Source organism: Stegodyphus dumicola, chromosome X1 (genome assembly GCF_044657685.1).
Source record: "Stegodyphus dumicola isolate Sdum_Otavi_A_Nest chromosome X1, ASM4465768v1".
NCBI classification, from domain to species: Eukaryota; Metazoa; Arthropoda; class Arachnida; order Araneae; family Eresidae; genus Stegodyphus; species Stegodyphus dumicola.
Genome location: NC_140780.1, coordinates 252411490 through 252437011, shown reverse-complemented (window position 1 = coordinate 252437011; position 25522 = coordinate 252411490). Strand labels below are relative to the sequence as shown.

At 34.6% G+C, this 25522-nt stretch overlaps 1 protein-coding gene across 4 annotated transcripts in view; it reads right to left on the bottom strand.

The window, feature by feature from the left end:
• LOC118181362 (uncharacterized) overlaps positions 1-25522 on the bottom strand; it is a 193824-nt gene that overhangs the window by 142748 nt on the left and 25554 nt on the right. The window contains exon 1 of one of the 4 annotated variants that reach the window (XM_035350491.2): positions 7879-7953. The exons of the other annotated variants lie outside the window; for them this stretch is intronic. The gene's annotated coding sequence lies outside the window, so the exon portion shown is untranslated. Of the gene's footprint in view, positions 1-7878; positions 7954-25522 lie in introns of those variants that run through there. 4 annotated transcript variants of the gene reach the window in all.

Sequence of the window (25522 nt, the reverse complement as noted above, 5' to 3'; positions counted from 1 at the left end):
ACAACGAGAACAGGAAGTTATGGAAGAAGTGTCTTCAGAGGAAGAGAAACGAGCAGAAGATGAACCTAGTTCTAAATAAAAATCCGCTAAATTTGTGCTGAATTTGTGATCTTGATCCGCTAAATTTGTGCAGAATAGGATAAAGTGCAAAGTTTAGTGTAACAATATCCCCCTAATAAAGCGTTAGCAAGCTACAGCAAAGCGCTTTCAATGACAGTGCTCTGCATCACTCTAACAAATCCCATTGAACAATGCTGAGTGAAAGTGAGTGAACAATGCGGAGGCCCAGAGAGGACTTAGTGAATGGTGCTCAAAGCCAAAGGAGAGATAAAAGAAGATGTCTCAGAAAGACGGTTACCTGATGTCTTTATGAAAGGGGACTTCTTATCTAAACAATACCATCTCTTCTTTTTCACCTCCTCATCAATTTCCATCTATGCCGACCCTTTTCTTTCTATAGATACGATATAATTAAATTGAATTTTCCTCTAGTTTATCTATTTAATACTGTATTTACGTTTTTTTTTTTCGTCTTAGATTAGATGATTTGCATTATTTTATATTATAAATCTGTGTCCAAATTACTGTTGTAAATTTTAAATAAATGATTATCTGTGGTTTAAAACAGATTAATCGATTTTACATTGATTCCTACGAGAAAAAATAGTTTGTTTTTATGATTTCGATGACTATGGCGCTCATGAACGAGCCAAATTCGTGAGCCGAGGCTTCATTATACCTGATAAAAATTTACCTAATTTAATGATGCTATAAAAGTTATGTAATGCATACAAGTTTCCTAATTTTGTCATTAGTTGCCCTTTTGTTTTCTCTCTGTCTTCTAATTTTTACATTTATTTCGATCATTAACTCATGAAAAATTGTAAGTAGAGGCTACAGAGTGTTTCAGAAATACTGAAGGCTGGTTTCATGTGACAAGAATAAGAAAAATATTGGTCTCACTACCTAGTCGGTGTCGCTTTACTTTGCTTTTGGTATAAATACGGCTGTGCCTTCTCTCTTCGTTGCAGAATTTCATTGCTTCTGATGAAGACGGATCTGTACCTGTTTACCTTTGAAATTGATAGAGTCTTGGTTGAAATCTACGCCAAACGTAAGGTGTAAATTTGCGTAATTGTATGTTTTACTCTGGCCTGTGTCTCTTCTCTCTTGACGAAATAAGTGCTCCTACTTTTTCTCGCTGATCCTGATTTTAGTTACAGGTTGCGAACTATAGGCTCTGATTTGCCTGTATGACATTATTTTGCTTTACGGCTAAATCCGTTTGAAATGAATTCTCTTTAGTTAAAGAGAAGAGTGTAAGAAGTTTTAACTAACTGCTAAACAGTTATACCATTTGGCATATTGCTAATATGCAAGAGTATCTACTACTGTTTTAAATTTAAACCCAAGATTCAGTAATTAAATTAATTTAATGAACTAAAGAAAAGTTGGCTAACTGCTTAATGTTTTGAATTTGGAATTTTAAGTAATTATCTCAGTGATTAACTGACGGAAATCTCTAAATTACGCTAACAGTTAGTTATGTAAATGAGACATGCTTCATGCGTTTATTATTTTGATCAATTTTATTTGCGATTTTGTTTCATAATTTTAAGTCTTTTCTTCATCTTATTATCTGTGCTTTTTTTCGAAAATAACCATTCTTTTCTTTTAAAACTTTTTTATGAAATTGAGATTGAAATAGATATTTGTATATCAGTTTATCGTTTTGTAAATATTTCTTAAAATTATGAGAATGTTGAAAAAGAAAAAGAAAGCCACTTACTTATCTATTTTACAAGATAGTAATTTTGATGAGTTGTTCTAATATGGTATATTATGATATATTTAAGTTATAATAATAAATTAACTAATTTTGTACTCAAAATCAAGGAACTCTAAGTCAAACAATTTTTAAGCAATTAAGTAATGTTTAATTAGCGCTAGTTTTGAAGTTTTAAACTAAGAAGAAACCATATGTTAATAGATGGCATTAAAAAGCTTTACAAAAGTTCTAATATGATATATAGCTAAATACGTAATCATGATCTTCATCTACAGTAGTATATTTCGTAATTTAAAGCAATATAGCTAAAATTACCAAGTAATGTTATCCGTTTTCAGAATAGATATTAAATAATGCAGAATTTTCAATTGTCATCATTTATTCATTCGCACGCCTATACTCGTTAATATGCTTTAGATAACACTTAGGCCGATTTAAACAGCCAATATAGTCAATAGTAAGTGCATTATAATAATAAACGATTCAATACATGTAGGAATTATTAGTCCATTCGTTTGAATCATAGAAAGATGTTCCGAGAACTATTGACAATTAATGGTTTATAATTACATCTCCTTAAAATTGTTCTTGCTAATTAAGGATATTAACATAGCTGCCACTTTTAAGTAAAATTGATCATTTCTTTCAAAAGGCAACTGCGACCAGGGCAAAAGAACTGTCAGATAAAATGCAAACAGTAGATTCGCAAAACGTGTAAAGAGCCATGTTTCTCTGCTGATATCTTCTTTGATCTCATTCTGATTAACATTAAAATCCGTTCCGTAACTATAACGGCATTGGCCACTACTAAGGGCAGAAGTGGTGGTCATTTTATTGTGGAGGCACCTAATAGGCGGCCATGGTTACTTCCTATGAAGGAATAGACAATTTTACATCCATGCCTTTTCCGGGATTCGAACCCGTGCCCTTTGGAATCGCAGTCAAGCTCCTCTAACTACGTATTATACCATCTGGGAGCTTTATGAACATACTTAATGATAATATTTAAATTCGGCTTATGTTATATCCAGATCAATTCAGATCACTTTAACTACCTACAGTAAGCTTTCTGAGTGGGAAAAAAATCCATCCGATGGTTTTCGGTAGTCAAAATAAAAATTTCTTCCTGGAACCAAGACTCACTTGACCAACTAAAATGCTAGATTAAATCTACTAGGTAAAATTTACAAGATTAAAATTTACTGCAAAGCAATAAGAGTTGCTTTGGGCTGCTTAGTGAAAGTCCGTTTGCCGTAGCGAAGACTTGTCCATGTGCCATCAAAAGGAAGCTGTCTCATTTGTTTGTGCAGCCTGTCCTATTTTTCATTCCAAGCGCCAGAAGTTAATATGAAGAATAATTCAGGTGATATGAACACGCAGAGGAACAATCATATTATATGTACGAATTCAGACTGTACAGATTCTTGAATTGAGCAAAGAAGAAAGATTTCAGATACGTAAGTGGGAAACTTCCGAAAAAACATTTTTCGAAGAGGTAGCAAATATGTATTTATTCATTTTGTTCAAAAGTAAAAAATATAGAAGTTTAAAAAATTGCTATTTAAAATGCTTTAAATTCCGATTACAGTTTTAGAAAATTTAGAAAAGCATGATAATTTTGGCTATATTTAGGCATGTGCAGTTAACTTTGTTTCTGTAAGCTGTTATATATAAATACATACATACTATATTATTTAATTATTAATTTTCTTTTTGTGATTATCTGCTAGGAGAGGAAGTGCAAATCTATTGCTATTTGAAATCAGGAAATGTTAAAACTTAATAGCACTGTGACAACACTATTAAAAACTTGCAATAAAATTAAATTAAAAGAAGTTTAATATTTTTATTGGTATGCCTCAAAAACGTACATTTAAAATCAAATAAATAGAAAAAGAATAGTACGTACATAAAAAATAAAGTAAATATATATATATATATATATATATATATATAAATTATATATATACTTAAATATATATATAAAAATGTAAGTAAATTATTGCCGATTTCTTTAAAGAATGCTGACTTGTCAAGAGGAATTAGCACTTCGCCTCCCCAAAATCCCAATAATCTGGACACGACCGCATTTCCTATACTTCTTAGATTTGAATGAATGCTTTTAATCACGAAAAACTAATCATAAAAGTTGGAAATAAATAAATATTATTCAAACTTGAAGATAATTCCGAATTATCATCCCCCACCTTTTAGTTCGGAAGCCACTTGTAGAGTAATTAGGTTATTTTGCAGCAGGAGACATGAAAAATATGCAGTATCCTTCCCGGGATTCGCACTTCGAACCTCCAGAATATGGGCCGAGTGTGCTCCCAGTTACATCACAAAGGCGTGTTAGAAGGAGGGATAAAATACATTATACTCTTTTCAATTGGCTTCTCACTTATTATAAGGCAAATATTTCCCACAGATTTATGGTCATACAGTAAAGGGATACGTAAGATTATTTTATTCCATTTTTCATAATTTTAATTTCAACCAGTACAAATTTTATTAAAGATGTACTTGAGCCATTTCTTAGGAAGGTAAAGAAATTAAAATGTTAAGCTTCTAGCTAAATTAACTTTACTTTGCTAGATCCTTACTTAAACTGTGAAGCGATTATTCGGTAAGCTCAAACTGTATTAATGAGAAGACGTAGGCAGGATGAAAAGACTTTTATTTAACTCAAGAAGGAATATCCTGGTGCTTACGAACTTAGTCAATATGTTTGGCTGCAACTAAAATAGAAATAAAAAATTTAAACTAAGTTAAATAATTAGCCGGAGCTGCACATAGGTACTTAACGCTAGTTGGCTCTTAGCTGTACCATCGACGTAGGTAAACCTGCAATTAACATGCACCGCCGTAAAATAGAAAGCTTAGATCAGCGAAGCAACGTGGCTGAACGGCACAACACGCTCTGTCTGAAGTCATTTCAAGCCTTATATAGCTAAGTTAGCTAAAGCTTTCTTTGATAGTTTACACGCAGTCCAGAACACGTCTATACTAATTGTCTATTATGATTATAGAAGCAATTTTAACAGAAAAAGACCCTTAGATGTGCTAAGGCACCTTCCCTAGCCTCCTGGCTAATTGTACACGTTAGTGTTTATGTTTTTGTGCATGTTCCTGTAACTTTAAAAAAATTATTATATTTGTTAACCAAGAAAAATTAACTTGTACATGTAACTTGTACTCCTGTATGTGTACCTGTATATATTCTACTAATTCCTTATTCCATCTAATTCTTATAACTCACTAGTTTAATCTTATGTGTAAACAGATTAATTGTGCAGGCAGTTTCTTTGTGATAAAAGGCATTTCTTATCATGCACACTTACTTTCGCTCACAGATCACCTTCTCAGGCTACAGCCTGGTCTAGCTATGGACTCTATCGGCTTCACATTGGTTCGACATCCCAGTACCCTCATAAACTTGACAACCTGCTCATCCTCAGGAAAGACTCATGCCATATTTTTCTTCATTATGAACTTTTCTATGTTGTTACAAACTCTTATGTGTTAGAAAATCGGCTACTATGTTATACTGGGGTAGAGCTGGTGGGCGGGTACCTGAACTGCAAACACCGTTTTGGCTGAGCCCATGTAACTCAGGCACCAGCTTAAATAGTATCTTTCCACCCTGCTTTTGCACATCACGCGAAACTGAGATATCATACTGGCAGGAAATAGAAATGAGGGAAGAGAGAAAAATAAGTAATTGAACAAAACTGTTTAGTCGAAAACTAAATGACTCCTTACAAATGCAATATGCAAATGTGTCTTCCTAATGTTCATTTTCAGAAAAGGAAATATTTAAACATATCCTGTCGCTTTTCGGCTCGTAATGATGAAGTTTAGTTAAAGTTTTATTTTGATTAATTAATTTTTTATTTGAATTTTAGTCAAAATCTGTTCCTAATCCACTGGTTAAGGCTTTTATTCTGCGATGACTGTCTTAGCTTAGTAACACCTTAAATCTAGGCTGGAAAAGAAAATTTCTATAAATTTTCATATTACTTTCTCCGTTTACAGAAGGCCAGCAAACGGGTTGGCTTCATGGGCGTTTTCATGGTTTTCACCCTTGTGTAACTTGCATAGAAGCCAGTTCCCTTAGAAAGTCCTCCACGAAGGCATCCCTTCTCTTATAAAAATAACCCTTGAGTGATTAAATATACTATACCATACCATTGCTCATTTACAAAATTATTAAGCCGATTGCTTAAGTAAATTCAAAAATTCCATTTTCTTTATTTTGAACCTGATATTAAAAAAAAATTCTATTCACTTACAGTAAGAAATTACTCTATTCATCAAATGATTCTTTTTAAATTTGACTCAAGCTAAAAGTTAAGTTTTGTAAAGACATTAGGATTTTTTTTTTTTTTTTTTTTTTTTTTTTTTGGAGGCTGGAGAGATGGAAAATTAGCAACCGCCTTTGCCAAAAATCGAACCACAGACCTCTGGAATACCGGCCCAGCGTGCAGAACCACTACACCCCGAAGGCACGCTAGAAAGGTGGGAGAAATACCCTATATACTCCCCCTTTTAAAGGGCGGCTGGGGTTTTCAGGGGACCCAATCGCCAAATCCTGGGTGTGGAGAATCCTCATCTAACAACCTTTTAGTTCGGGCGCAACTGTAGAGACATTAGGATTTTTTTTTTTTTGAGGCCGATGAGATAGAAAATTAGCAACCGCCTTCGCCGTGAATCGAACCACGGACCTCTGGAGTACCAGCCCAGCGTGCAGAACCGCTACACCACGAAGGTACGCTAGGAAGGTGGGAGAAACACCCTATAGTTTAATTTAATCGCGTAACCATTATTTTTAGCTTTCAAATAAACACAAAACGTAGTTAAAAATGAACCTTATAAAAGCTTACCAGAATCATTAAACCTAGTTACGGCACTGGAAAATGTTAAAAATGTGTATTTATTACTAGATGTAATTGGTATTTCGAAGGTCCAGTCCGATCTGAACTATTACCTATTAGGCCAATAAATCATTGAAAAGGTGAATAAATTGTTAAAGTAAAATGAAAAGAACTATTTACATATAATAAAAAAACAGGAAAAACGGATTGTCTCTCCTCCCCTGAGTCCCTAAAAAAATATCGCGTCATGTAATGATGTTATTATTAATATACAGCAGTCTCTCGCAGATCTATTGGAGAAGGGTTTTTCAGTGTTTTTTGCATTTGTTCGTGGCCATACCGGGATTTATGGAAACGAGAGGGCCGATTGGCTTGCTAAGAATGCAACTAAAAAAGGTAGTAATGTTGAAGTAAATATTCCAAAATAAATTTAAAAAAAAAGAAAAATTCAAAGCTAAAATGATTGAACAATGCAATTAAGGTTATATCGCTTCTGATAAGGGAGATATTACAAGAAACTTCCTTCCAACTATCTTTGAAAGATTGAAAAATGAGAATTTATTGCTCAACTTTAACGTTATGCAGTTTCTGTCTGGGCATGACAAGTTTAATGTTTATCTTGAACGGTTTAAGCTGACGTCTTCCAATTTGTGTTATTGTGATCGCGGCGTTCAGAAAAGTATTTTCCACTTATTTTTTTACTGCCCTTTGCCTTATTATGGACGAAATTCACTGAAATTTAGATTAAAATTAATTGGCCACCGTTATGTCATGATTTTGTTTTTTTACCCTCGACCTACTATGTTTTTAATGACTTTATTGATGTTTATTTTAAATGTTGAAAATTATTTTTTTGTATATTATTTTTCTTTGTGTGTATGTGTGTATTCCTTTTAGTCAAAGATATTTGAATTAATTGTGTTATTTAAAGCTGATGTAGCTTTTTCTTACTTACGTTTTTGTAAGCATCATGTAATACTTTGTGGGGCTCGAGGAAATATATTTTTCCCTCAATAAAACAAAATGGAACAGAAATTTACATATATTTACTAAAAAAAAATTGTAATAAATATTTGTAAATAACTCTTCTTCAGTTGCTAAGATAAGGAGATAAGTGACTGACAGCAAACATTTAAGAAATTTTACACAGCATATAATCAGTGGTGCAAGAGTTGGGACTCAAGTATCCGATATCAAACTGAATTCTCAACTCACCTGAGTTTATTTTAAGGGCAGCACCAAAATCGATAATTTAGTATTGAACGTGCTTACGCCTTGGATGCATTTCTTAGACTGGGAAAGTTTATATTTAAACTCTGGGCTCGGAAGTCAAGAAAGTGAAAAAAACTCAGTTTTATTTTTAAGACGGAGTTAGTTCAGGGAGAAAGAAGAACCAGAAGTACATGTATTTGCTTAAGAAACGATGATGTATCCCATGTGCCTAGATATCACGGATGGTTGCGTGTCGTAACTCGATCAAAAAGCGAAGATGTCAATTTTTTTTATTATTGGTTGAAATTCCATAAGATAGTCGTTCATGCTTTTTTTATCATTGTTTGTTTCTATGATTAGAATTGTGCTGTAAGAAACGTCACAATTTTCGTAGTGCTACACACAGTCAAACATCGAGGGAAAAAAGCCAATATTTCTTTGCAAACATAAAAAAAAGTATTTTTTTAATTTTTTCACTGTATGTAGAAAGAAATACTAGAAGTTTATTATAGTATATAAGCAGCTTTATTTATATCGCTACATTTTACGGAACTTCTGTTTTCATTAAGTTTTCTGAAAATATCGAAAAATGAGTACTTATTGTTAAGTAATTATGCGCATAAATATCATTTATGTAACATAGCTTGGAATATTGTTAAACGAAACAATAGACAATAGTAATTGCAAAACTTTTAATGCATGTTAATATACTATACATGAAGTTTATTACATAATTTTTACATACACCCCCTACCCCCCCCGGGAGTTGGAAAATTTCGGGTATCACATTTCAGCGAAATTTGACCGTTTCCGAATCCAATTTGACGATGTTTTGCGTGACGTCTGGGTGTATGGAAAGAATAAAGGGCTAATTTTTCCCAAAATGTATTGTAAAATGGGTTTAAAATGGATTTTTTTCGTAGCGCCTGTATGTACGTAGGAACGTATGTAGGTATCTCGCATGACTTAAAATCGATTAGCCCTAGAACGTTGAAATTTTGTATATGGACTGCTATAACATCTCGATGTGAAAATCTCTATTTTTAAGGACTTTTAAATATATACCTAATCCCTTACACGGCTTTAAAATGCTTACTAGGGCTTCATTTTTGTAACCGTTGATCGTAACCATATACTTCCAATTACAGAAGTGTTTTAAATGTCTAAAATTATGAAGCTTTCGCAATGCCCCATTTTGTTTTAAATTTAACTTTCCACAAATCACGAAATCTAACTTTTAATCCTATCTCCGGGTTTCTATACATATACTTGGAAACGTTTTACGCTTGTTATGAAAACATAAAATCATAAGAATTTTGACTCCCATGAGACAAAAATTGACCGGGATTTTTAACTCTAAAATTTGCAGTTTTGATGTCATTGTCAACTTGTTTTGAGGGATTAGTTAACTAAATAAGAACAATTCCAGAAAATAAGTTTAAATGAAATTCAGAGACCCACCAGCGGTCGAGCGGTAAAAGCTGCTAAACACTGGTAGTTCGGGTCCGGGGCTCCAGTTCTGGCGAATGGGCTGCCTACATGGGCGTTTTCGTGATTTTCGGCATGTGTAACGTGGATAAGAGCCAATTTTCCTTAAAACGTCCTCCACAGGGCATCCCTCCCTTTCCGTGTAATGCCTAAGCACGGAGCACGTAATAAATTTTAAAAAAAATGATGTGCAACAAAACAGTTTATATAATTTAATAGACCGTACAAGGAAGTCATGTGGTGTAAATATCAGACTTTTTTAATAACAATATTATTTTTTAATTCATTTTTCGAAAACTTAAATTCAAAATTTCATTTTAAATAGTTCGTTTCCATTTTAATCATATCGAGGAAATAACATTCATCTTTAATTGCATAAAAATTGATTTCAACTACCGAACTAGGTTGAATCCGGGTTGAAACTAGGATAATTCATGACGAAAATTAATGTGATTGTTGTTTAGAAGCAAGAACATTTACAAAAAAATTGTAATTAATAAAAATATGAAATTAGAAATATACCCATAAATAATAGTCTCCATCATTATACCCCATAAATAATAGTCTAAGTCAAATAGCCCTTAAAACAAGTATATTGGGACAAATAATGTGTGCGCACAATTAGCGAGTTTCCTATTCTCATGGATACCCCCGTGAAGAATCTCAGCTTTTCCAGCTAGTTTGAAGTTAGACCGAGTAAAATTGATTTGAGTTGAATCTATTTCTCGTTTTGCAAGAGAATATAAATAGGGCTTTTGTTTGAAGAATGCTGTTGGAGTAGGACGCTTCTCGCGTCTGGAAAAGCTTTGGGTTTGCCTTGTGTAAAATTATGCTGGAACGTTGTTTTTTGTACATTTAAATCGAACTTTGTTATAACCTAGAATTCACTAAGTTTTAAAATAAATCTAAAAAGACATTCTGTCTTAATGTCTTTCATTCCAGGAGTTCAACAACGTCACAGTATAGCAATAAATAACCTAACCTGACCTACACATAGCCGTACATATCCAGTTTCAGAAATCCTGTTCTGGAGTAATGATATCAATAAAAAATCGCTGAAAAATTTCCTCACAGAATGGCAAATGTTTTGAAAAACATTTTCAGCTTTATAGCTCATATTTATTTATTTTCTTAAACTTTCTTTTCAGCTTCGTAGTACGAATGTTTTTATACTATTCACTGATAGTACATTTTAATCAAGTATTTAATTTAGTATAAACAAGTTAATCAACAAATTTAAATAACATTCAAGAAAATACAAGCTTTATAATTTCTTAATGCAGTATATTAAAATATGTGTTTTAAAATGGAAACGTGAAGTTATATATATGACTGAATTATTTAGAATTTTATACGAAAACATATTTGTGAAATTTGGAGCTTTATAATGCCGTCCTGAAAGTTACCATTGTACATTCATACATTAAGGTAACTTTCTAAATAGTTTATATTGAAGAAATTTGAACAGCTGTATAAAACAGTAAAATCAATAATCACTGTTTCTTAATGGAAGAAAACATGATTAATAATTGTGAAAAACAAGCACGTAAACTTCCCCAGATATTGACAATTTATGCTCAGAACTTTTGTTACCGTGAAACAGTTTTCCAGGAAAAACAAATCTCGTGACAATACTGCAAAGTTCCAAGAAAAATGCATCTCGTGACAACAGCATTACCCCAAGAAATATCAATATCATATTCTGTACAACTAAATATATTATGAAGCTTTGTTGAAGCATTAACGCATGTCTCATTATTCACAGAAAATGTCTCGCCATTACTGTAAACTAACAAAATCATAGTTGTTTGAAAGTTCTTCAATTTACGAACATGCAGAATGCAAAACTGTAATAATTTGTACTTCTTTATTATCAAGGAGCAATTTTTAACACTTGGTACAATGATTGAAAATAGAAGTTTTGGCAAATGAGAAAGCGCAATAAACTCTGTTTAGTAATATGTTTATTTAGAATACAGGCTTAGTAGTACATTTTGACAGCATACGTACTTTAAATAAAAGATAATTTTCTGTACTAGCTTTCCCTAGGCTAACATTTTGGGAACTATTTCCTGATAATGAACGGATATGACAAAAACAAAGAAGAGTTTTGGTTTTTTGAGGTAACTTTTTTTACTAAATCAGTTAGTTACTATTAAATATTTTAATTCAAATCCAAACGAATTTACTTTTTTAAAGACAGTGTAGAAAATAATTCAGGATAAAAAAGGGCATTATTTACTTTAATGTTTGTAAATAATAAATCCTTTTCCCCATAATCCCATGTATACTAAAATAAGATTTGTGATATTTCCTACAATCGATAAACTTAAATATAACAGAGTGCAATTTCTATCACTCCAGTACAGAGTGTAAAATAACAAAAATAACAGTGATTTATTATGTTTTTACAATCGTGCACTTGAGTTTTTAAAGAACTGCAGTTTTGTAAAGATTGTACTTGAAACCTGTAAATGCAGCCTTTAAGACATAAACTACTGTTTCTGAAATTCCAATGTCTTCTTGAATCTCGTAAACCTAACAAAGAACTTACATTTCTCGCTTTCCTGTTTAATTTATCTAAAATTAGTAATTATTTTAATCTTTTGAGAAATGAGAATCTTATGTATGTTTTCTTAAATACGTCAAACAGAATTTGAATTGAAAGGAAATGAAAGCAAGCATAGATAGCTTCTATCATTCTTTTTATTTTAATTCAGATTAAAATATCGATTATTTCGCACATCATGCTTACTTCCTGCTGAGATTCTTTGGGGAAAATAGTCGCAGAATTATTTCTTAGCAAAACATTTCAGTTCCTCATGGGAAATTATCTTCTCTTTGAAACGAACCAGTTTCTAAGTAAATAAAAGAGTTCTGATTACTAGATTCAGAATCATGCTATAGATATCAGAAACATTATTTGATATAAAACACAAAGACGGGCTTTGTTTGGAAAGTCGAGTGAGAAAAACTGCAGACACTTGCTGTTAGAAACTCATTAAATTCCACTTGCGCAATAAATGTGATATTATTCTAAGAATTCTATTTCTGAAATAAATGCTTAAAAACTCTCCAGAATCTGTTCAGAGGTCCAAAATTAAATTTCAGACGTCATTTCCCCCAAAATTTGCTTTTCATGTAACAGAATAGATTGATACATATTTCGAGTTTTATTACATATTTTGAGGTATTAATATATTCAAACATATAATAATTAAAATCAAATTACAAAAGGGAAAACAATAAGGAGACACAATTATACTGACTTTGCAGAACCTTTTCAACTCTTACTAAAAGCTTATAAAAACAGTTTGTCACTTATTTACCTGATAGTTGTAGAGATGTAATTTTTAAGTTTCATAACCTGAAAATGATAATTATTTACAGAACTGCTGAATAACATAAATGACTCCTTCATGGTAGCAAACTATAGCCAAAATGAAAGTTTATCGCAAGCTCTCATAAAAGGTCTTTGAGCAACTAAAATGTGTTCTAAACTTTAGTATGATCACGCAGTCTTGTTATAGTTCATAAAATGGAAAAAAAGGCTGGACCATTCATACCTCTAAAGCGCGATATGAAATATGTATCAGATTTCAATATAGAACTGTTCTAATATACGTACTTTGATATAAAAAAGCGCTTTTTCTGTAAAGACATGATTATTTTTTTTTCAATAGTTCGATCATTCACCCAAAAAATCATGTCGAAATGCCATGTTTTGTAAATATCGCACTCACACTTTTTTTTAAATTGGCACTCTAAATTTTAGTTCGATTGATTGTGGTGTATAACAAATAATATCGGTTTTTTAAATAAACTTACTTCATTTCCACTTTCATAATCCAAAATGTAGATTAAATCTAAATAAAATTCAGACATTTTTTCTGATTTATTTAAAAAAGTTAACACATTTTTAGAAAAAATTTCAGTTTTACTTTATAAAAAAATTTTTGCCCGCTGTAGCTCTTTTTTTGTTTAAAATCCATTATAAAAATGCGTAAAGTACAAACATAATTATTCAAGAACGGGCTCAAAGGTTGCACCAGTTTGCCTCTGTTAATGATAGTTTTTCAAGAATAAAGAAGTGTCTACTGTTCTTACATCTTTATGCACAATCTCCATCATCATATTTCACATCCCCCAAATTAAAAATTTACTACACACACACATGCATTTATATATTTAATGCTTATGTATTTGATTATGGGAGTACGCAGAAAGAATGTTAATCTATAGTATGTATACATGCACGATAAATAAGTAACTCAAAATTTTTTTAAAAAAGTTTACTTTGGGTAAATTCAAAAATGGTTAGAAGTATATAGAATATAGATAGACAATGAACAATGAAAATGCAGAATAAAAATGTAAGAATTTGTAAAATTTTAAAACTTAAATGAAAAATCAGTCAATAAAAAGTTTATTTAAAAAATTGACGAAAAAAAAAACGCCTTGAATAAAAATGAGAAAATAAAGTGGGAAACTAATATCCCAAAAATGCAAGAGGTTTTGCGACCTTTTTCTCCGGTTATATATATACATATATATATATATATATATATATATATATATATATAAGGCAGACATAAGATAGCATTCATATCAATTACGAGTGGTAAACTATCTAGGAGAGAGGCACAAATTGAAAACCATTTGAATCAAAAACATAGGAGAAAACAATGATCAAGATGTAGAGATTTATATTTATTTTTAACTAGTAAGTTAAGTTTTAATTTTAAGAAGTCTAGTTTACTTTTAATTTTTCCTATAAGCCTTCATTCCCCTAATGCCAGAATACTTAAATTTCGTAAAGCTCGTGAAGGAATACAAATTCTAGCTTGTGAAGAAAGGGTTTAAAAACCGACGTTCAGTAGGAAAGTTAGAGAGAGAGTTGGGCTATTGCCGTCACCTCTGTTGTGTGAACTTATTGCTGTCACCTCTGTTGCGTGAACTTATACTTCCGGTGTTATTGCTGTTTTACGTGGCTTAACTGCATTTACTTGTTGCCACTAGTATGTGGAGTTATTGCTGGTTTACGTGGCTTAACTCCATTTACTTGCTGCCACTAGTAAATCAAATTGTTTTGATAATACTATTAGTAGTGAACTAGCTCTGCCGTTTCTGACAAAATTAACTTTTGAACAGCTTGCCATAGTATACCATTTTGATCAGTAGAGTTGTTAGCTACGCTGCCTAATGAATGCATGTGCCCCAATACTAATTCGGGAGAAGACAAGAAGTAAGTACTACATGAGAGCATTTAAAATATTCATCAACTGAAAGTCCTCTCGCACGGTTTAGGAGTAGGGAGGAGGAGTGGAAAACATTCAGATCCGTTCCCCTATGTGTTCGCCATCCAAACTGGAGCGGAGCCGTGCAGTTAGAACAGTGGAACTGTACCTGTACGATCAATTGTGAAATTCAGCTCATTCGACCATTTCAATCTGCATCTAAATACTATTATCCAATTTAGAAATTTGCAAAAATAGCGATTAAATGAATTGTGTCTCATTCACAGGTAGACTTAATGCATCGCGGATATTTTACATTCGTCGTGAGAACATGCAGAACACAGAGAAATATAAGAAATAATATAAAATTACATCAAGCCAAAGTATCATATTAAGAGAAAAGACATGTATACGCATGCAAAGAAGTACTGTGCTGAAGTATTGCGCCGGATTAGTATTGCGCTGAAGTGGAAGAAGAGACTAAAGAAATATGTTGAATAACAAGCAAGCTGGAAATTACAGAAAGAATGTATTCTTCTATACCTGATTTTAAAGTGACGAGAATTTAAATCAAAAATTTGGATAGGAAATATTGTTTAGAATATTACATATTTCAAGTTAACTAACATGAATCGTCTACATAAAGCAAACAAAATGTTAGCCACAAAATTTGTAAAATACTTTCGTGAAAAGTATTTTTGTTTCCTCTTGTCGATTTCTATTTTGAGGAAGAGGGACTTGTGTCTGATTGCTCTCGAAATTGAGAGAATTTTACTTAAAATCTACTCCAAAATAAAGCTGCATTTATACTTAGTTTAAATTTTTTTTAAAGTTTAATTCACAGTTTTGATAATGATTATGGAAAAGTATTAAATATTTCATTTTATTACGATAAGTGAAGAAATGAGATATGAGAGAACATAAATGCTTAAACCGTAATCTATGCTTATATGTCCATTCATCTTATAATGAACTTATTTCTTTGTTTAAGACAAAGAAATAGCTTGTGCTTTAAAAATTTCAGAAAACATCAGTAGTTAAAAGGAAATGGATCAGGTTTCAAAACTTCGCAGTTTTTTATTTATCATTCTCCACTCTCTACTCTCTTTTCTTCTTAAATTCCAGAAGCTTGATTTTATTTTAAATGGCCTTAAAAAACGATGTCAGTATCAGTTGAAAACGGTTAAGACTGCTTGTCAAATCTTCCAGTTAATTTGTACTTTTAGTTGGTAGAGATTATTGCTTTCCTTAGTTATTTAAAAAGAAATAGTTATATTAATTTGAGCAATCCTAGATCATTCATTTAGAAACTTTATTATGTTAATTAATCCCTTGTATTTCCTAAAGACTTGCTTTAGTAGTATTTATTGTTGGTTTAGTGCACTTTTCATTTGTAAGTAAAATAAATATTTTGGTAAAAATCAAAATTAAATCTGTAAATATCGTAAATTCCTTCAGCTTTCGAAACTACTATTTATTTATTTAGCAGGCTTTATAATTTCCCTGAAGAACAAACAAAACAAAAACAAACTTTGTATTCTTCAAAAAGGAAAGTTTATGTGAACGCTTTGAACACTAGCAGATGTCTTCTTTCCTTCGACTTTAAATATTCTAAACATTTGTTAATTTTAGAATCCATGTAATATATCGCACAACACATTAAACATATGTTTTCGCATTTACGTTGTGCTGTATTCCGAAATGGAAAGGAAAAAATACTGGAAAACATTAACAATATTTTTAATAATTTTATCATATTGAATGAGCATATTAATTTTTATCATATAAATATTTATCATATTAAATTAAAGAATTGAATACTTTTACATCGGTGAAGGCCCTGAAAATTTTCTGTGATATTTCTACAAAAGTATACGCTGGGATAAAGTTGAACAAATGAAACATTTGCAGATAGTAATATTCAGATCTACACATAGAAAATTGATATTTAGAGTAAATACCAGATCAATGTTCAGGTGTTTTCATCGTAACAGTAACTGTATGTCATACTGACATTCGATATATTTTCCTGTTTTTTAATCAACTTTATTTAAAAAAATTTAGATTTATGTAAGCAATAGAGATTTATGCAATATACAAATCTATGACTTGTGTATTATGTAACACACAAGTCAGAGATTGTTTGTGATATCTTAAATTTGTAAAAGCTTTTCAAATAAGTAAAACCCAACTAATAACAAGAAAAAATTTTAATTATCTCAGTATTCAAATAAAAAAATCAAAATATAAATGTGAAGTGTCTTTTCGAGAATATAAGCTTACAAGATTGTCTGAAGCTGTTCGTTATGATAAACAATTATATTCAGGAAAAGAATGCAATGTTTGGATCACAGCTTAAATCATTTATAAATTACAATGGCACGCTCTTAAAATGAACGCTGCGAAAGCAACGTAAAAGAATAGAAAGATCAGAATAAAACCTAGTTAAGAAGACTCATTTTGAAGGGATTTCAAAATATAACATAAATTTTAAGCAAAAATTAAAACATGCCACTGCAACGATTACAATCCTATTATAGTCTATTAATATGCTTTGATTACTTAAAACAGGAAAACAAATGGCAGCAAATATTAGACAGACCTTGAAAACATAAACCTGTTTCTCATTCAAGTACAAGTCTTAACAATGTTTTACCGCCACGTACCACTCAGTCGCTCAAAATAACCTTAGACCAGACCACTGCAGACCACCTGCAAATCATTCAAAAGTAACTAACATGTGTTCTTGGAAAAAAACTGTGATTGAGATATGAGATGCATTAAAAGCTGAGAAGAGATCGCATAAATATGTTTGATTTAATAGTTACTAATTTTATTGACCTTGAAACTGTCTTGATAGTATGAGCTTTAATCGATTTACGAAGTACTGTGATTATCGATACTCTTTCCTATATAACGATTCCATATGCAGACTTCGAATAAGCATACGCTACTAGTTTCAAATTAGATTACATGTTCTATGCTAAACTTAGCAAAACATTTCTTGAATTGGTTCTAAATTATGATCAGCGTTTACACAAAATCTGTAAATAATAATACTAATAATAATTTGTCTAAAAACATATTTCTGGTTAGTTTCTTATTTCAAATAGTTCTCAGTTGTGATTTATTTCCGTTAGAAAATATCTTCACATTAACACTCGAATAAAACATTGCTAAAAATACAAGGGTTATGGGTTTATTTGATTATAGCAAAGCATTCGAGGGCTATCTGCCTAAGAAGAGAGATGCTTTCGTGGAAAGCTTTCTAAGGGAAACTGGTTCGTATATATGTTACACATGGGGGGGGGGAAACCACGAAAACACCAGGGCGTTCGCAGGGATTCCAATGCAGGACCGAGCTAACAGTGTTCAGCGAATTTACTACTCAGCCGCTGATGGGAGTGATCAAGAGAGATTGTTCTCATGCCAAAGAACCCGGGTTTTGATTCAGGGTAAAGCAGGGACGTCAGTAATTGTAGCATCACTAAGAAATAGGAAGATTTAAAATCCGTCAGTTCGGAAGTCCCATGGCGGGTTTGTAAAAGGTAAAGGGTGTGTAAAAAAAAGTTCAAAAATCGGATAGAGCTGGGGTAAAATTCATTCTACTAACTACTATTGCATCCATATGTAGAGGTTTCACCGAACATCACTTCCTTAATCCAACCAATGGATTATGCAATAATAAAAACATTCAAAGCCGGCATGTTTAAATCTCTGGAACTAATGCACGAAAAGAAGGGAAGCAAGACACACTAAGAGCATTTTGGAAACAAATCAACATCAGACAATGCATAGAAATGTTTAACCTCGCATGAGAACAAGTGAATTCCTCAACAATGAATGCTTGCTGGCATCAGATCTGGCCAGAAGTTGTCAACAATTTTAAAGGATTTCCATGATTGAAAATGAAGCCAATGAAATTTTATAAACTGCAAAAGCAATGCGCGGCCAGGGATTTTTAGACATGGAGAAGGAGAAATAAAAAAAAAAATTAGTCGGGAATGACCATCATGAAATGACAAATGAAGAATTGGATTATCTTCTAACATCAGCAGACGGCGAAAACAGAGATAGTGAAGAAGGCTGTAGAGACATTAGGTATGTTTGAAGCAGAAGAAGTGAAAAATGTGCAATGCCCTCGCCGGAACTCGAACCTCGGACCTCTCGAATACGCGCCGAGTGTGCTGGCCATTACACCACGAAGACATGCTGAGAAAACGGGAGAGATACCTTACATACTCCCCCTTTTAAAATGCGACTGGAAATTAGGGGACCCAGTCGTCAAATCCTGGTGGTGGGGAATTATCATCCACCACCTTTTTTTAGTTCGAGGCCACTGTATATACATTAGGTTATTTCAAAGCAGGAGAAATGAAAAATGAGCAATGCCCTCGCCGGGACCAACCACAAAGGCATGCTAAGAAGGCGGGAGAAATACCTAATATATTCCTCCTTTTAAAGGGCGACTGGGGATTAGGGGACCCAATCGCCAAATCCTGGTGGTGGAGAATCATCATCTACCACCTTTTTTAGTTCGGGCGCCAGTGTAGAGTCATGTAGAATTTTTTTGAATCAGTAAATTGAAGAAATTAGCAATGCCCTCGCCGGGAATCGAACTATGGACCTCTCAAATACGCGTCAAATTACATTACACCACGAAGGCATGTTAAGAAAGCAGGAAAATTTGCATGCCGATTCCTTTGCGACCAGGATGTAAGTGAGGAGCTGTGCTGAGTCGTTCATACGTCACAGGGCTGTAAGTGGTCCCGTGGAAATTGGCAGCCTTCCGGAGTCGTAGAATTCTTGGAAGTGCACTCTTTTGCAGATGTAGAGGTGGAATGCCTGCCAAGACAATAACAGCATTTATGGCTGTAGTGCGGTAGCCCTTGCACATCATAAGGGCGAAAGGACGTTGTATAATCTGAAGTTGCTTTTGTTTGCGTCCTTGAATGGGTGTGGACCAGTGGCTGCAGCGTAAAGGACGATGCGTTTGACTACTGTTTGATAAAATAATTTGGTAATGTACGGGTTTTGTCCCCAGTTGGTGTATTGAAACTGTCTTCATTTGAGAGCTATTGCATTTGTTTTGCTGCGCAGATGTTGGAGATGCAGGATCCAAGTTAAACCACGGTCCCAGATGACGCCGAGATATTTGAGGGTGTCATTGAATTTGAGATTATGATCTTGAAGTCTGACGCAGGACCGGAGAGTGGGGTTGGTGCCGGGCTTTGGTATTAATAGAGCTGTAGACGTTTCAGCAGAGGTGGTGAGTTTGATGGCTTGGCAGATAGAACTGAATTGATGACAGATCTCTGTGATTCTTTGTTCAATTTCATGTCTTGTTTCCCCTTGAACCAGGAATGCAACGTCGTTGGCGTATGCGCACGAGCTTTGAGGGCAACCTCTCCCTTGTGCTTTTACTGTAGTGCCACTGTTATGTGGAACGATGAGGAATCTGTCTTGGAGGTAGCTGCAAAAAGAAAGGAAGATATTCTGGGGACAACGTGCGGTCCTGAGAGCTTGTTTGATCGCTGGCCACCAGAGCGTGTCAAATGCGCTCTCGAGGTCCAGAGAGATGAAAGCCGTGTGGAGATGGTGGATCCTGTTCTGATGGATGACTTGGCAAATATCATTGAGTGCATGAAGAGTTCATAGGCCAGGACGGAATCCATATTGTTTATTGCTTATGATGTTCTGTACTTCTAGGTGGTGACTGAGCCGTTGCACAAGACGTTTTTCGTAAATTTTACCAATCCCTGGGAGGAGGCAGATGGGACGCAGAGAGCGAGGATTCGTAGGGTCTTTGAAATTTTGGTGAAGAAGACCACGTGGCCAACTTTAAATGCTTTGGAAAACAGGTGGTGCCACAGGAGGGTATTGAAGTACTGGTGAAAGAAGGTTGGATGAGATCTGTGAGCAATTCTAAGGATATTATAGTCTAGCCCATTTGGTCCTGGTGCTTTCTTTCTGGGGAGGATTCGGTAAATTTGTGCTATTTCTTGTAATCCAATGTCGTCAGCGGAAGTCGTAGTTGTAGCTTCTTGGATTCTTCTCTGATGAGGAATGTCTGTCAGTGGGTCGTCTGTCGGGAAAATGGTGTCCAGTGTGATGGCAGCCGTGGTTGCGCTGAAATTTGCTTTTGGATTTTTGGGAGTTTGATGTCGGTGTGCGTCTGGGTCTGCAGACGGCTGTTGAAGGTACAACTGGTAGTGCCGGAAGACTCAATTTGTCGAAATCTCTTGGAAGATTCCGTGAGGGTCTTTGTTAGCGGAACAGAAGTTTCTCCAGCTTTTTTGTTTGGGCCGTGAGGATCATTCTTTTGTAGTTGGCGCGCTCCTTCCTATAGATGGTTAGATAGCGACATTTCTCTTTTGAGGTTGTTGCTTTAGTGATGCGGCGTCTCAGGGCCCGACATTTCTGCCGCTGCTTGGTCCACCAGCTGATACTTTGAAGTTTTTTGACTGTGCGAATGGGTAGAGTCAAGTCGCAACAGTGCTGTAGTTCTTTTGCCAGGTGTGTAGTGAAGTCATCTAATTGTAGAGCAGTTGTGCAGTTATGGAGGTGCTGTGAGCTCTGTCTTGAGGAGACGATGGAAGAGTGCTTGCAAAAGGCGTATTTTGGGCGGGGAGCTTGTAACGTTTGTAGATTTGGATGGTAGAATTAACTGTGATATTGTAGTGAATATATTTATGATCTGAGAATGATCTGAGAGGCTTTCCATATCAGATACTTTCCAGTTGTGAATCCAATTAGCTGCATCGTTTCTTGAGAGTGTGTTATCTATACGTATTGTCGAAGGTAGGGGGAGCTTCTAGTGAGTTATGTACATGTAGGTTGTTGGAAGCGATGTAATGTTCTAGTTCTTGCCCTTTAGTATTGACTTCAGTGTAGCCCCATATGGTGTGATGGGCGTTGAAGTTCCCGCTAAGTATGTAAGGCGTGCGGGGACATTTGGTCTTGATTGTACCGATGGCTGCAATCGTGCTGGCAATGTACTCTGTGGGGGATGAGTAGATGGAAACGATAGTGACTGCGAAGTTGACAGTTTCTAGAAGGATGGCGACACAGTCGCGCTCTAGATGTATGTTAATTGGTGTCCATACTGGGTTGCAGATGGTGATGGCAGCTCGTGGAGATTGGTCTGAGCTGGTGCCTGTAGCCTGTATAACTCTCCAGGTGAGGGGAAAGGAAGCCTTTGCAAAAGGGTTCTTGTACAGCTAAAATATCAATACTTTGGTGGATGGCATGTGCAGTTGCGTGGGTAGCTGCTGCTTTAGCACGCTGGAGATTTACCTGCAGACATTTCAAGGAGTTCTCTGAAGATGTGGTGGCACTATTCGTGATATCTGGAGGGGAAAAAATAAAGTGTCAGGTTGGTGCTGTGCGTCGTACTCCTGTCTGTGTCTTGTCGGTGCTGGGTGACTCTGTGCTTGATTAGTTGTAGGTGATGCTTCTTCTGACGCTTTCAATGTATTTAAGGTATGTTGGACAGTTGATGTGGTATGCCGTGTGGTCGCATGGTATGTTGCCTCCGGTCTTGTGATTAAGGTCTGCACAATTGATGCAGGTAGGTTGACGACTTGCTGTGCAGTGCTTGATTTGATGTGCCTTGGAGCAATAGGCGCAGTACACTTTGTTGTGGCAGTCTTGTTCAAGATGGCCAAACTCTTGGCAGTGGTAGCAGCGCTTTGTGCTGTAGTACTCCGAGATGTGGTGCGCCCGCCATCCAATGTAAAGTCTTCCTGTATGCATGATTTTGTGGAAAGTAAGGGACTGACACTCTGCGATCCACTTGACATGATGTGCTTTGTCCTTTAGTCTGTGAAGAATCTTTAACGTGGACTTAGCAATGTTAAGCTCCAACGCAATGGCGTTTTCAAGTTCTTGCTGTTGTAGAGTTGCTGGGACCCCGTGTATGGCAATGCGTGACAGACTTTTGGTTTTGGTCTGGACTAGCTGCTTTTCTTTAACGCTGTTGAGAGTCTTGGTAAGCTTTGCAAGATCGTCCTACGGCGCATTCTACTGCCAGACCTCCCTTTTGTATGTGTCTGATTTTAGAAACTTTGACACCTAGTTTTGGGAGGGGGAAGTCTTCAGCTAGTTTTTCCTTGAGCTTCTCATAGGAGATTTTTGTTTGTGGATAAATGAGGAGGGTAGAAAGCAGGGGTGGAGTTGCCACAGCCTGAGCGTAAGATCTTGTGCCTGAAAAGGTAGGCGATTGGAATACTGCTGTCCTGTGTCTTGGCAATGGGAGTAGAGGTAGTGCTGTTCTTCGTTTGCGTTTGCTTGTGGTCAGGACCTTGTAAGGCTATGGTTTTGAGAACACTTAATGCTTTCAGGAGAGAGTCTCTGCCGTCTGTAGGTAGGATGAATTTGTTGCTTCTTTTGGAAATGAAAATGTTCCTTATTTCCTCGCATAGCGTATGGATTTTGTCTTCGTAAGAAATGGTCTCTGAAGTAAGTAGTGTCTCAGGCTCTAAGGTACTCTGGTATGTGGAGGTATCGTGTGCCGGCATCATACTAGAAGTCACTGGAGCTTGTGTGTTAGCCGCCAGTTGCAATTGCTGGGGATATGCTGAATAAAATGTGGGCAGGAAGGCGTGAAATATATATATATATAAGTGCACATTTGATATCACACTATAACTTGTGCGCACTCTAAATCACTCTCGATCACAATTTGAAGCAGCAGTGCACGCTATTGAAGTACCAGTAGTGAAGTGTTGCCATTGTAATATTGAACGCTATTGAATTGCTTTTGACCGTTGAATGTATTATTGAACACTATTGTATTATCACTATTGAACAGTAGTGAACATTTGAAGTATTACTATTTAACACTTTTGAAGGAACCCTATTGAATTACCACTATTGAGCCCTAAAAAACTTTTGAAGAATCACTATATAACACTATTGGAGAACCTTATTGAAGTATCACAACTGAACATTGTATGTACTATTGCACACTATTGAAATAACAAAATTGAACAATGAATGTACTATTGCACATTGCTGAACTATCACAATTGAGCACTAAAGAAATTTTGAAGAATCACTATATAACACTAATGGAGAACATTATTGAAGTATCATAGCACGTAATGCAGGAAATAAATAATAAATGTGCGCACTAGAGATTCTACTATAAGTTGTGCTCACTAGAGATCTCACTATAAATTGTGCGCACTAGAGATCACTCTCTATCACAATTTGAAACAGCAAAGCACACTATTGAAGTGTTGCCATTGGTGTTGCCATTGCAATATCACTATTGAACGCTGAATGTATTATTGAACACTATTGTACTATCACTATTGAACATATGAAGTATCACTATTTAACACCTTTGAAGAAACACTATTGAATTGCCACTATTGTACACTGAGTGTATTATTGCACACTATTGAACTATCACAATTGAGCACTAAAGAGCTCTTGAAGTATCATTATATAACACTATTGGTGAACAGTATTGAAGTATCGCAGTTGAACACTGAGTGAACTATTGAACACATGAGCTGTCACCGTTGAACGTTGAATGTAGTATTGAACACTGATGAACATTGAAGTATCACACTTTAACAGTTTGAAGAACCAAAACTGTTCAATATCGAAACATTTGACATGGTACTAGCGGGGCGAAATGCTTAAAGTAAGAATCAATACCCAGACATTTTAATTCCTACTTACGTCAACAAAGAAGAATTTTAAAAATACAAATAAATAAATAAATAAATAAAAATACAAAAAGAACATTTTTTAAATTAAATCAAAAAATAATTGTATCATGTACTTATTCAGCGTTAATAGAAATGAATTCTTTCAATTAGCAGGCTCACCAGCGGCCAAGAGGTAAAGTCGCTGAACACTGGTAGTTTGGTCGCGAGGTTCGAATACTGCGAACGGGCTGGCTGCATGGGCGTTTTCGTGGTTTTCCCCATGGGGAACCTTTTGATTACAGTAACGTTTTGGCTTGTATATATTATTCATACTTTCTTAATCTGAAATATACTTAACCCTTTTTTTCCATACAAAGTTATCTTTGCGAAACGCAATTTTGCTCTGCGCCAAGGTGTTCATGACGAACCCCTATGTTCGGTAAGAGTTTACTGTATATTTAATTTTTTTTTAAAATTTCAGAATTTGCTCTTGTTAGCTAACGGCAGATGACGATGCCTGTTGGCCGATTCATGTAGGAAGCAGCTATGTAATTGTAACTGTAACTATAAAACTACTGTTAGGCCACCTAGATTAGTGGATCAGAGGTTTTTTTAACTTCGTTTTTTTTTCCTCTGATAAGAAACAAATGTTCAGGAATGCTAACACTTTTTTTGTCCCAATGGCAGATTGTGAACAATTACAAATGTAACCCAGTCAATTAATCTATACAAGGCCGGATGCAGTGGTCTTTTTATTATGGAGTTACCCAATAGTTCGGCCACCATCGCTTTTTCCTATGAAGGAACGGACAGCTACAACCATGCCCTATACTGATCACTATACCGACTGGGCGGCGGAGTGCTAACACTTACTGAAACGAAACATCTCGTTTCTTCTTTACATTAGATTTGTATTTTTAACTCTTCACTCAACGCACTACATATTTACAAAAGTACATTAGGGGTCTCATTATTACGTGATGGGTATATGGACGTTGCACATTAGGATTTGACATGTTAGAACATTGTGCATTAGGATACACTTATGGGTCAGGTTAAATCGTTCTTCTCTTTCATCTTCTCAATCTTACTTAGGCACATAATTATTTTTGAATATAGTCTAAACCGTATTTTTCTTTTTTTTAACCGACTTTTTTATACGTATACAAAAAAATTCGTATCAAAGGCCCAAAATATTTTCCCCTAAATAAAATTTCCCTTTTCTATAAGCATGTCCTTCACACGTAACGTGAGTTTCTG